The sequence below is a fragment of the Protopterus annectens genome, chromosome 1.part2 (assembly GCF_019279795.1).
Source record: "Protopterus annectens isolate FY-2018-M chromosome 1.part2, PAN1.0, whole genome shotgun sequence".
Taxonomy (NCBI): domain Eukaryota; kingdom Metazoa; phylum Chordata; order Ceratodontiformes; family Protopteridae; genus Protopterus; species Protopterus annectens.
In genome coordinates this window covers 196,642,134-196,655,397 of record NC_056727.1, presented here as the reverse complement: position 1 = coordinate 196,655,397, position 13,264 = coordinate 196,642,134, and positions in this window count along the sequence as shown.

Sequence of the window (13,264 nt, the reverse complement as noted above, 5' to 3'; positions counted from 1 at the left end):
TAACCAGCTGGTAAGCTTTGACATCTTTTATTGAAGTTATTTACTCAATTTGCAGTCATCAGCATAGCTGGTTATCCAGATTCAATTTCAGATTTTATATCTGCAGAGAATACAGGAAGAAATGGCTGCTAGTGCTTTTAGTTTGCCAATTGTATCCTTATGTGAAATAGAGCTGAAAGTCAGATAATCAGGAAGTGATGTCAGTCATTCATAAGGTTCTGCTCTTGTCTCGGGCAGTGGTATAGAGGTGATAAAGCCTTGTCTATGACCCAGGTGATTATCATCTCAGGCAGTTGACTGCACAGGTAAGGATGATGGATGTGACCATCCTGGAGGGGAGGGGAAGGTCCACATGGATATGGTACACTAGAGTGTTGATCTTTCTGGTGAGCCTGGAGAAACAAAAGTGTATAGTGCTGCCTGTTGGTGGGCATAGCATCCTGTTGTCATCAGCCTATTGCAGCAGTGAGGGCTAGGCAGTAATAATACTCACTGCACACCCCACCTATGATGTACAACTGATATGTTCAGGGGTGGGGAATTAAACAGAAAATATTTCCTGGTGCAGAATGATGTTGCCCCAAGTGCCTTAATCTTCTTACTGGCCCAGAACATGAGTTAGAGATAGTTCAGGGGAACTAGAGTAGACCTAATGGTCAGAGATTTGGGAACTCATGTAGACAGTAACCTGGCCTTTGACCATTATGTGTCTACAGTAGTAAGGAAATCATTTTATTTTGTACAAATTATCAGCAAGGGTACGGCATCTTAGTCCAAGGATGTCATTGTTTCACTGCACTTGTCCTCATCATGCTCAAACGTACAAATATCCCTTAAAATAACCCTAGGGTATTGAGAAGCATGGCTAGACTTAAAAAAAGCTCCCTGGGGTTGTTAGCCTAGGAATCATGTAAGAACCTATGCACCTAAGAAATGCACTCTTTGTTAATAAAACCATAAATATCTCTGAGCTGTGTAAATATATCCAGAATATGAGACCTAAGTTTCAGTAGCAACCAGGCAATATAGCAGTAAAGTTTCACTCAAATTTCAGGACTTCATATAAGTATTACATTACACAAACCACTCAATGACAACATAAATCATATATACACACTCAACATAACATCACAGTGTTGAAACCCATGACAAAATACCTTTGGTTAAAATTAAATTTAAGCCAGGCTCAAAAACATTCAGTACCAGTACTGTAATCTGCAAACATTAAAGTTTCAAAAGATTGAAAGTCAAAATCCATAAATAATATTGAAAATACATATGAAACCAAATGCAAAACATGCGCTTAACTAAAGAATGTTTTTGCATGTGATATGCTTCCTACACCCCTGTTTGGGGGTTGTTTCACCACTTTAATTTTATTATATTCGTGTTTTGTATTTGCTTTCAGGTATGCATTCAGTGTCATATCAGTATTCTTTGTATTAGTATTTTGAAACTTTCAGGATTTGGAACTCAGCCTAGTGATCTACATTCATTACAGCTTCAGTATTACAGCAGGGGGCCAAACTAGGACTTCACAGAGGGCCAGTGATACATTCTGACAAACTAAATGTATTAAATATCATCCCATATGCAACTCAGTAGATAGAGCACTGGTTAAGCAACAGAATACATCAAGTTAAAAGGAAGATTGCCTGCCCATCCTGATAGGATTACCTCTGGCTGCTCAGGGTACTTTGTTGGGGCCACTTCTTTTTGGACTATTATTTTCTGATATAAGAGTTGGAGGTAGACTGCAGGTAACCAGCTTTGCTGCCTATTACAAACTGGGTGGCTTAATTACTGCAATAAAAGATGCTGAAGTTTTCCATGAAGATCTTCAAAAATGCATACCCTGTACAGTATTAATGACTCTGCTTTTAATATCAATAAATATGACATCATGGTATGTGGCAAAAGACAAACATTCTGATAATAAAAAATACTCAAAGCATATAAATGTTGCTAAAGAACTAGGGACAATGGCAGGCACCAGTTTAAACTATCCTAGGGATTCAAAAAACTTTGTGTAGGCTTAGCGTGAAACCTACACAGCGTTTACATTTTTACATGATGAACAGCAGTGCTAATAGCGTATGCATGGCTCACTTCACACTTGCACAGATACAATTAAGGTTTCATAGCCTGAAAAACTATGTAAAGCAGCATGAACACATTCAGACATGCAAACAAGTTTAATAACTTAATAACTTGCATTTCCTGGATGACATACTCATCATGTGTTAGGAAAAAGGACAGGTGAGAGATGAATTAATTGGGTATATCAGCAATGTTTCTCCTTATTTTAAGTTACAAACACACATGCAGATAATAAGACCATATTTTTTGTAATGGTTTTGCTGTGCTTTTTGCTGTGGAATTAAATTTTATTTTTCTTTGTCAAGGACTTTTAGTTTTTTTCTTCCTGGAACAAAAACCTACTGTTGGATTTTATTATTTACTGTCACAAGCTCCCTGCTTAGTCCACATGATGTGAGCCTTGTCAACTGTTTATTAGTCTTTTGCTGGGCTGCACGGATCAAGCTGTGTCTTTTATTGGTTTGGGTTGACAGCATGTTTTGTGGCACTAGCACAGAGTCTACTACTTTTCTGGGGTCATTATCCCTAGACTGGACTGCTTTGCTTTTTCTTACACTGAAGATCGATTTATAGGCACTATGGACTCTCTTACCAGTATATATTCTATACAAGGTCCAGCTACTGCTGCTTCGGTTGTCACTAATTTAAACGAAAGATCATTTACGAGTTCATTTTCTAGTGAAAGAGACAATGCAGTTGATAGCTCTCCTTTCCCAGCAGGTCACACAGATGCAGAGTTTTTAGAGAAACTACACAATCCATCATCCCTGGCACTGAGCGTGAGACGGACTCCGCTTACTGGTCGCGATTACCTCAGCAACCAAGGGGATTTTAACAACACCTTCGGGATCATAGCTTCTAGTCTGCAAGACAGGTTACAAGCAGGATAAGCTAACATCACAGCCAGTGATTTTACATTCAATCAGAATACACACTTTCAGGACTCAGTTCACAAGGAATTGATATCTATTTCAAACAGACAGTATGAACAACACCAACCACCAAAGAATTTTCAAACAAAATTAAATGAGTTGGAACTCAAATTGAGAAAGGTACGAAGCTTACAATGCGACAATTTGTTTTTAAATGAAAGTATCAAATGGAAAAGAGTACCCAAAAGATTACAGACGTTTAAATTTCCCAATGGGTTGACTATGGGTAGTATTGAGATGGCTGAGTTATTAGATATGTTTGATAGGCATGGCATAGAGCTCATGCACTTTATTATTAGATTAAATAAGGTTAGAATTAATAAACTTTTGGAGGAATTGACTACCCTTAACTCATTCACTCCAGTGGAACTCAGGAAGTTTGCACTGTAACTTTCAATGGGCAGAGCCTAAGCCTTTAGGCAGAGTCAAATTATGTCCTCAGATTTCAAAGAAATGTTTGTATTTCTTGAACCATAGGGATTATGAAATAAGTATAAATTACAAACTCTTCAGCTCAAACTATTTTTATAGTGGTAGTATTCTTTAGGTTCTAGGTCTTAGACCAAATTTTATAAGTCATAGTAAACACAGTTAACTATTACATTTGTAATATTTTTTAACCAACTTATAATACATCAGCAACCACTCAAGTTACATACATCCTAGCTGCAGCATTTTATTTATGAAGCTTAGAGCTTTTATATGAGGCTAAGGAGTTCTGCCCGTGTTACTTCATTGTTGAGAAATTTAGAAAAATGTGAAAATTGTATCTATAAATTAATATAATAAAAACAACAGTTAATGTTCATTTACCTGCTCTAGACAGAGGTCAAATATTAATGCAGTTGAGGATGCTATTGTGTAAGATGAAATCTTTTAAAACCTTGTACATAGCATGGTCTTAGAATTACTGCTGCAAATATTAACAAGCAATATTTGACACCTAGAGGCATCAGTAGGAGTTAACTGCAGATGCACCTGGAGGCATCACTTGGAAGTAATAAGCTAGTGGCAAGATAGTTGATGATTGGTTGTTTGAAATGAATGTCTCTAAATATGAAGGTATTTTGGATAAAACTGAACAACAAGTGAAACTGAATCCGCTTAGATAACAAAAAAAATTTTGAGAGACGAAAAAGATTATTCCCACCAAACAGCTTATCCCTTACATAAAGTTTACCTCTTTAACCCAAGAGGTACAACACATACAGAAAACACTAATAGGGGGACAAGTACAGGCTTGAGACAAATAGGGGGGAGGATGTTCAAGGATGGTTTCACAATGAAGCCTCACTTACTTTACCTGAGCAGATAAGGGGGGAGCAATGAGAATTTTGATAATGAATAACCACCCCTCTGACATTCTGAAAGGATTCAGAAAAGGAATAGACAGCTGGAGTTTTTATGACAAGCCCGCACCCCGAATGGAGTAATGAACAAGGGGAGGGGGCAATTTTGGAGAAATAACAACTGGACCAACTATTAGAAGTTGTGCATGTTGATTCCCCGGAAAAAATTATTGCAGCCTTTGATGTGAAAATGTTGTCATATCAAGGGTTTAACATATTTAATTCCATGGATCTAGCGATTAGCAAAACATATTTTTCCTTATTTAAAAAAGGCTTTAAATTGTTTCCATCAACAAGGTAGAGATTGTGGATGTACTAATTGAACTGAAATTATTTACAAAGAAACTTAATTTTCAGGTTATGTTTAAAGACCTAGGGGTGAAAGGGAATATTGGCTTTTCCAGAATATCAGAATAATACCATTAATCTGTGTCATTGACATAAACTATGTGATTGTGAGTTATTATGCATGTTGTGACTGAACACACTTGTACAACTGTAAATATTTGTCAGTAGTCTATAAGGTGAATCAAGCATACCTTCCTCAAAAATGACCTCTTTTTGGAGGTGTTAAGAGGGACACTATTACAACTGTACTTTAAAGTATGAGCAATCGCGGCTAGATGAGAGGTTTGCATGACACAGCTACCTATGCCATCAAGGTTGTCAATGAGCTAGATATTTACTGGCTGCATCACAGGAAGACATATCACACGTGCATCTTGTATAACACCTAGAAGAGAAGTCTGCACTGTCAACTCCTAATCACAAAGAATACTTATGTATGAAGAAAAAGATGCGTGTAAGCTAACTGTGGCAAATACACACTTGAGTAAATCATCCATGGAAAATGTGTGGTGAGGTAGATTCAAAAGTGTGCATTGTACTCAATCATTGGTGTAATGAGGGCTGACAGGAATGGGACTATAACATCCTTTGATGTGGATAGCCTGCCCATACTCAGTAGTTGTACTCCATGCAAGGGATTGCCACCATTGTCGTCACACGCTGGTGGATTTTTTGCTTACTATCTACCTGATTACCCCGGTCTGTGTATCACTTGGTCTGCTCATAGGGGTATGCTGTCTATATTGTAATTTGTTTGTGTATTTGCTTTCAGAATCATGCATTTTGTTCATCTAGTGTGTTTACATGGCTCTGGCAACAATCATTTGTGTGTGTCAATACTTTCTGCAGTATATCATTAGCATTCTTGGATTCAGTGATTGTCTGCAATTTGCAGTCGTCCCAAAAGCTCATTATACAAAGTATGTGTAAGTTTTTCTTTGACTGATGAGACTTAAATATTGAACAGGAAAAGGCCTAGTACTGAACCCTCAGCTACAGACCTGGTCACTGGACTGTAGCTAGAGGTGACTTCACAGACTTTGACACTATGTGTCCTGTCTGTGATCCATTTGTCTACCCAATTGGTGACATAGAGTTTATGCCCACTTGAGACACTTTCTCTGTAATAACTGAATGCAGATTTGTGTCAAATGCCTTGGCCAGGTTTAGTTATGTGGAATGACAGTCTATTCCTCATGCATGCCCTTAGTGACCTTCTTGAAGACATCAACCAGATTTTACAGACATAATGTAGCCTCAACAAATCAAAAATGGGTTTGGTACACAGTCAGGAGATTGTGTGTGTCCTTTTTAAGAAGGTTAATGATGAATCATTAGTCTGCCTCACAGATGAGGAGAGTCAGGATTATGGGTCTATTTAGACCCTGTATCAGGTAATGGTCCACCCTTGTTCAGATGGATGACCGTTGCTGTACACCCTTCTTCAAGAACATAGGTTGTCTGGAGGCTGTTTAAGTAGGGATCCAACTATGTCTGCTAGGTCAGGTTGTAAGTCATGGTATAGGCAACCAGGGATGTTTTTAACCTTAGAGAACGCAAAGATGAGCTGATCTCCTGAGAAAATAAAATGACTAATGTTTGCATGTATATTTTGGCTGATGGCCTGTGCGGCAGAACAATGAAATGTGAGACAAACTGTCAGCTAGCAGATTCTCTATTTTCTCTGTTTGAGTATGACTGCTGGCATCCACAATACTACACTTAATTTTGTACTCCTCTTAACATTTCACACTAATTTAAATAAATGATTTGTGACAACACCTCTAAATACAACCTTGGTTATGCATTACATGCCACACAGTGGTACTGTTCACGCAGTCATAAAACTCTACCAATGTCACGTACTTACATCAATTGCACAACATATGTCTATATGTTTTTATTGGAAAGCTGTATTTGAGCGGCTTGATAACATATAAGGATAGATTACAAATGAGTTGGTTGTGGCTCATGCAAAATAATTACTGACACAAATGCTTATAGTCACACGATGGGCCCGATGACCACCTCAATAATCTTTGGGAATGGCAACACAATTGTGCATATAATAAATTCTGCAAGGTTGTAATTGAATCAAAACTTGTGATGTTTTTGTGTATATCACAGCATTACATGTGGATGAAACAAGACTTATGTGTCCATGTAATTAGTATGAATTTATGTTGATGTTAAGTTACAGAGCATTTAATGATGGTGTCAGTGCCACTGTGATGGATGAATGAGAACTGTGTAGAATGTTGATCTCCTCTTCTACAAAAATATATGCCTTACTAAGCCACCAATACAGATAGTATCATCCCATGTCAGCAGGTCTCAGGAGGCATATTACTACAGCTGTTATGGAAGGAACATATAATCAAATGTCAGCAACAGCCGTCAATGCATTAATTTACATCACAGATTGTAATACCCTTTTGTAGACCTACAGTGCATCCATACCTCAACACAGCACAAGTCGATGGCAGCAGCATCTATATGTGAAATTTTCATAGGGTCATAGGACAATACTAAGCTAATGACCAACATCATATAAAATCCTAGCCATTATTATACAGTTTAAACACAACTCCCTATATCTGTATGATAGAATATATTAAGACTATGTTCATGTGTGTGTATTTGACTGCATTGCATACTATCTCTGTCCATATGCGACATGTGCACCACCCCATGACAGACTTAGCAATCACGCATCCAGTAGTCTGGAGATAGCTTGCAGAGGCTCATGGAAAAACTATGTTTCATGATGTGTGTATACATATTTGACATGAGGACATCCTCCACTACTTTGCAGGGAGAATGTCATGTGACCAGAGGGAGAAGGAGATGTTGGATGCATGGGACTACATTAAAGGTTCTCCTAAGTGGTAATGAAATAAAAAGCGATTGAAAAGATCATACAATGATGATAATGTAGCACCATCCACACACACACACACACACACACACACACACACACACACACACACACACACACACACACACACACACACACACACACACACACAGACACACACACACACCAGTAGACTGGGTCTGATTTCAACATTGACCTGTGTAGCTATAGGAGCTGAATTCCATTCAATGTAACACTAGCACCTCCACATATGTCTGAATTTATGGAGTATGATAGCATCATTGTATGCTTAGAAGAACATATTGGGAGGAGTGTATGACATGGATGTGGAGTCACATCTCGGTCTAAAATTGTCTCAAAAATATCATTTGAATGTATAGACTTTGGCAATGCTCACTCAGCCGCCTTCCATCTAGAGGATATTGTTTTCTGCTCCCTGAGGATCAGTGTTACTGCTTCCAGGCTGATTGCCATGGTGTTGAAGATGCACAACATATCTTTATATATGTCGGCAAGTACAGCCCTTTTTGGATTATTTATGGCATAACTATACTGTTCCGTTGCTCTTTCCTATCACCATAGACAAATGTTGATATGGGAACTATGGATACTTCTGGAATGAGCAAGTTAAACCCGCAGATTTGTTGTTAGTCTCTGTTATGCACATTTTGTGGCGCAGCCACTGCAATGAGGTGAGGACTGGTAAGCCATATTCTTTGACACTTTCAGTTCGCATGTTACAATCTTGGCTGGCAAAACATTCCTGGGCTGTATGAACATATATTGGACTTAACAAAACACATCAAACTGGTTAACATACCACCTTAGTATGCCTTAAATGTTTATTTCAAGGCCTTCTTTTTTGGATTGTTTGTGTTGCCTTTTCTTTTTCTTTGATGTAGTCTGCTTCTGTACATAGTTAAAATGTTTTATTTCATGTAATGTTTCTTTCATTTCTTTAATAAATACATAATAAATCATCAGTGTATGTTACAAAAAGATGTTTGGAGGAGTGTGTGACATAGCTGTGGACTCACATACTGTTCTAAAATTGTTGTCATAACACCAGATAACTGCAGTGATACTGTAGACTCACATGCCATTCTAAAATCATCACCAGACTGATTGTTGAATGCAGATGCACATCAGTTAACTGCAGTGAGATTAGAACACCTACCTAACTATTGACAGACCACAGTACTTAATGCAAGCACGACAGCACAATTCTAGCTTTCTAAGTGTCAGACAACACTTTATAGCTGCTGACATCAGCAGTGTTTTGTGAGAAGCAGATAGTAGTAGGAGTGTCTCACATTCTATCTAAAATGGTATTTAGACTATGAACTAGTTGAACACAAGCTCACACTCACCAGTTGAGTGCAGTGAGACAAGAACCCCTATCGATCTACAGAACATATGACTTAACACAAGTGACACAGCTCAAGTCTGGCTTTCATTGTGTCAGACAGCATTTTAAAGCTGATGACATTAGCAGTGTCTGGTGAGAAGAAGATGGTAGTAGGAATGTCTCACATGCTGTTCAAAAATGGTCTGTAGAATGGGAATTAAGTGCAGACAAATACAATCAATAGTTGACTGCAGTGAGACTGGAACCCCTACCTAATTATCTACAAGTATACAGTACTTACAGCAAGCACCACAACAAAAATTCTGTCCTTCATAGTGTCAAACAACACTTTATAGCTAATGACATCAGCAGTGTCTGGTGAGTAGAAATGCCTCACATGCTGTTCTAAAAGAGTCCCTAGAATGTGAACTAATTTAATGCAAACACACACTAACCAGTTGAGTGCAGGAAGACTAGAACCCCTACCAAATCATCTACAGAACACAGTAATTAATGTAAGTGCCACAGCACAAGTTTGGCTTTCATACTGTCAGACAGTGCTTTATAGCTGACGGCATCAATAGTGTATTTTTGTATTTTAGGCATCTACAACTGTCAAAATAATTGTTCGACATGGGATTGGATTATTGACAGCAGGATATAGACTTTCTTTGGATTATGCACACACACATTAATTGTAGTGAGATTAGAACTCCTACTCAGCTAATTGCGTAAGCTAATGAGCTCAGTATTTAACACAAGCACCACAACAGAAATCTGATGTTTGCACTGGTGCTGGACAATTTTTAGCAGATGACATCATAATTGTATGTTTGGGAGAAGATATTGAAAGGCCTGTATAAAATGGGTCTGTAGGTATGTATGACTGTCAAAATATTTGTTCTTAATGGGAGTGGATTGATGATAGTAGGATATAGAGTCATGCTATTCTGACTATGCACCCACACTTACACATATATAATGTGGCTGTTGTGTAAAGTTAACCCACATCTAACTATTTTGTTTCCATCTGCAGAACACAGGAGTTAATAACTGCAACATCCTTGAGGTATGCTTTTGTCTTGTCATACTGGTCTTTATAGATGATGACATCAACATTATATGATGTGGGTAACATATCCTGTTATGAGAGTGGTGTGCAAAGTGTAGAATTTGGATTTTCTGTTGTGGTTCCAATGTGCAGGTATACTTTAAAAGACAGCTTCTCAAACTGGATGCAATAAGTTCTCAGGAATGAATGTTGCAGAAGTAAAACATATGCACCGGTATTTCAATATATGTTCATTTTTGCAAATGTGAGAGGCAATGAGTACAGTGAAGTACTGTATAAAAATGAACATCAGTCAATTGATTTTTGTCAGCAGTACACTTATGGATTTGCATTTTTATAGATTCTTTAGTGTAGGGAAGAACAAAGGGGGAGCAATATAGGAATTTGCAGGAGGGAATTACAAAAGAACCATAGCTATCCACTACTTCAACAGTGTAAAATGAACATGTATATAAAATTGGATGAATTTGGACTGTCTCCACAACACAGGTGGGTGACAACAGCACAAACATTTTCTAAAGTCAACTGGACTGAATCAAGTGTGTCAAGAAGACATATGTGTGAAGAGGAGAGCTACATATGGGACATTTTTTTTTGCGGAACAGATGCTCATTTTTTGATTTTATTTCAGTAAAAGGGTAATTTTGGGTAAGGGGAGTATAGGCATCAGGGTCAGGTTCATAGGGTAGGTGTAGAGGGGAATGCAGACAAACAGGGCAAACAAGACAGAGACAGAGATGGTGAGGGACACAAAAGGTTGGGGGACACCATGGTTGGGGATAGGGAAGGGACATTGAAGACACATTCCCATCAAGCATGGGGACAGTGAGAATCTAGTCCTTACCCTCAGAACTGTCATCACTGTTCCCTTTCTCAGCTTCCTGTTGGAGTGCTTGATGTTTTTGTTTTATCAGCATTCCAAGGAGCAACTTCTCTATACAGCTGAGGCATGCACCAGTGGTACCATCTATGACCTCATCCACCATGCCTGGCAGCTCCTGGTGGGAGACAAAATCACCACCTCCACCAATACTCCTGGAGGGTACCACTGCACCAGCTGCCAGAGTAATGCTACTTGATGTTGACGGCCCAGGTAATGCAGGGACTGCAGAGGCAGTACTGCTAGGTTGCATCCCAGATGTGCTGGGCATTGGTGCTGCAGCTGTTGGAGGGGTGACAAGCTGAGCCTCACTGGTTGGCCTAGCCCTCTGTGCTGGAAATCATTTTGCCAGTTGTCAGAATGTTGTGATCACACATATAAAAATAAAAAAGAGAGATAGGGAGTGGGGTAAGAGAAAAGAAAAAAATTAGAACCATCATATTTCATATACAATAAATTAATACGATAGAAATATATTTTTACTTTTACATTAATTATACTTTTTAAAAACAGCAAAATAGGACTGACAGTTGTTCCAAGTAATCCTTGCAATATGCATATATCGCACATATGCTTTTACAAATCCATCCATCCAGCCTCAACCCCTTTTCCCATGTTGCACAAGGGTTGGGGTGCACTTCAGCAGTGACAATCATCTCGAGCCAAGGTTTACACTGCTGACTAGCCCTGCTGTGATAGTTCATTCGTACCACTCACTCACACCTACAGTCAATTTAGACTGTCAAATCCATCTACTGCATGTCTTTGGAATGTGGAAAGAAACATGGAGGAAACCCATGTGACCACAAGGAGGATATGCAGACTCCACAAAGAAGGCACCACAGCCACAAATCGAACTGGAAAACCTCTTGCTGGGAGGTGACAATGCTAACCACTGCTCCGCAATGACCACCCTTCTACAAATAATACTGATTAAATTAACAATATGGCATTTATGCAAATTTTGTTGAAATTAATATTTAATTATTTTAATATGTATTTGTTACCATGGGATTTAAACTCACAACCTCTGAATAGAGTATTACAATTGACTCCTGCAATTACCTTGCGCTACTGAAAGAAGGATGCATGCTTGATTTTACAGTTAAGATATGCATGCTTAATGTGCTACTAATGTATAGATCAACAATACTTTTAATAAAATAATAATTAATTTGTGCTGCATACATACCCCTTGCTTCTCTCAGTCTTTCTAAACATTCAGCAGTGACTTCCCTTCTCCTGGGCAGCTATACTATAAAGAGGAGAGAAAAAGAGAAGAGCATTACGTATACCAGTCTTGACTCTATCCAGCTCTGTATATAATTTAAAGTATCTTTATCAGTATACTCACACAAATGTGGGATGTCAGCAGTCCTAAACTCATCCAGCCACTGGTTGAGTTGTGCCTGCTTGCACCTTTTCAGGTCAGTGTAATGGTGTCTGCATTGCTCTCGAGTGAGTGGAATGTCAGTCTCACTGGAGACAGCCTTGGCAAGACTATTCCAAGCCTCTGATTTATACTGAGACCTGGTATAGTCACCCTGCAAAAACCTATGGCTGTGGTGCTTTACAAGGAGTCCACTGAGTATTCTGGACTCCTCTACACCCCACCTTTTTGCCAAAAATTGAGCACCTTCCTTCCTACCTCCTGCCATGTCCAGACAGGTCATACAGCAACAGTTAAAGTGTTTTCCCACCAATTTGTGATATCACATTTAACTGTCAGTGTACAAACCCACACAACCATGCCAATCACCTTTGTGTGATGTTAAGTGGAGAGCAACATTGTAAACAGGAAAGAAGGCAGTTTATGAAATAAGAAGGGTAAAGTGACAGTTGGCATTAGTTTATGGGTTGGATGCTGCTGTACCTGTTAAATGACTTAACTTTTTAGACATGTATTTGGAGAATAACTTTTATGACTTGACACATTTAATGTGTGGGTTTGCACACTGATAAAAGTAATTTCTACAGTGTGGGCTTCATGCCTATGTGAAATAGAGAACACATTTTTCCACATAGGTGTTTTTACATCATTGCCACAGAAGAACTGTTTGTCAGACATGCTCATTCATTATGTAGACACATTAAAGAGTGAGTGGTTAACCATGTATGTGTGTGACCTGACAAGGTCCTTGTTTATGCATTCATGCTTATATGAATATCATTGAACTATGAAGTCCATCCTAGAGCAGAAAAGACCATTTTAATTATAGAAACATAACTGTCAGTATACCCTCAGTCACACATAAAATTCATATGATATCCAATGGTATACATAGGTATTATTATCTATAATTAACTTTATATTGTTCTTTACTTTTAGAAATTGAATGGAACAGCATTAATAAAAT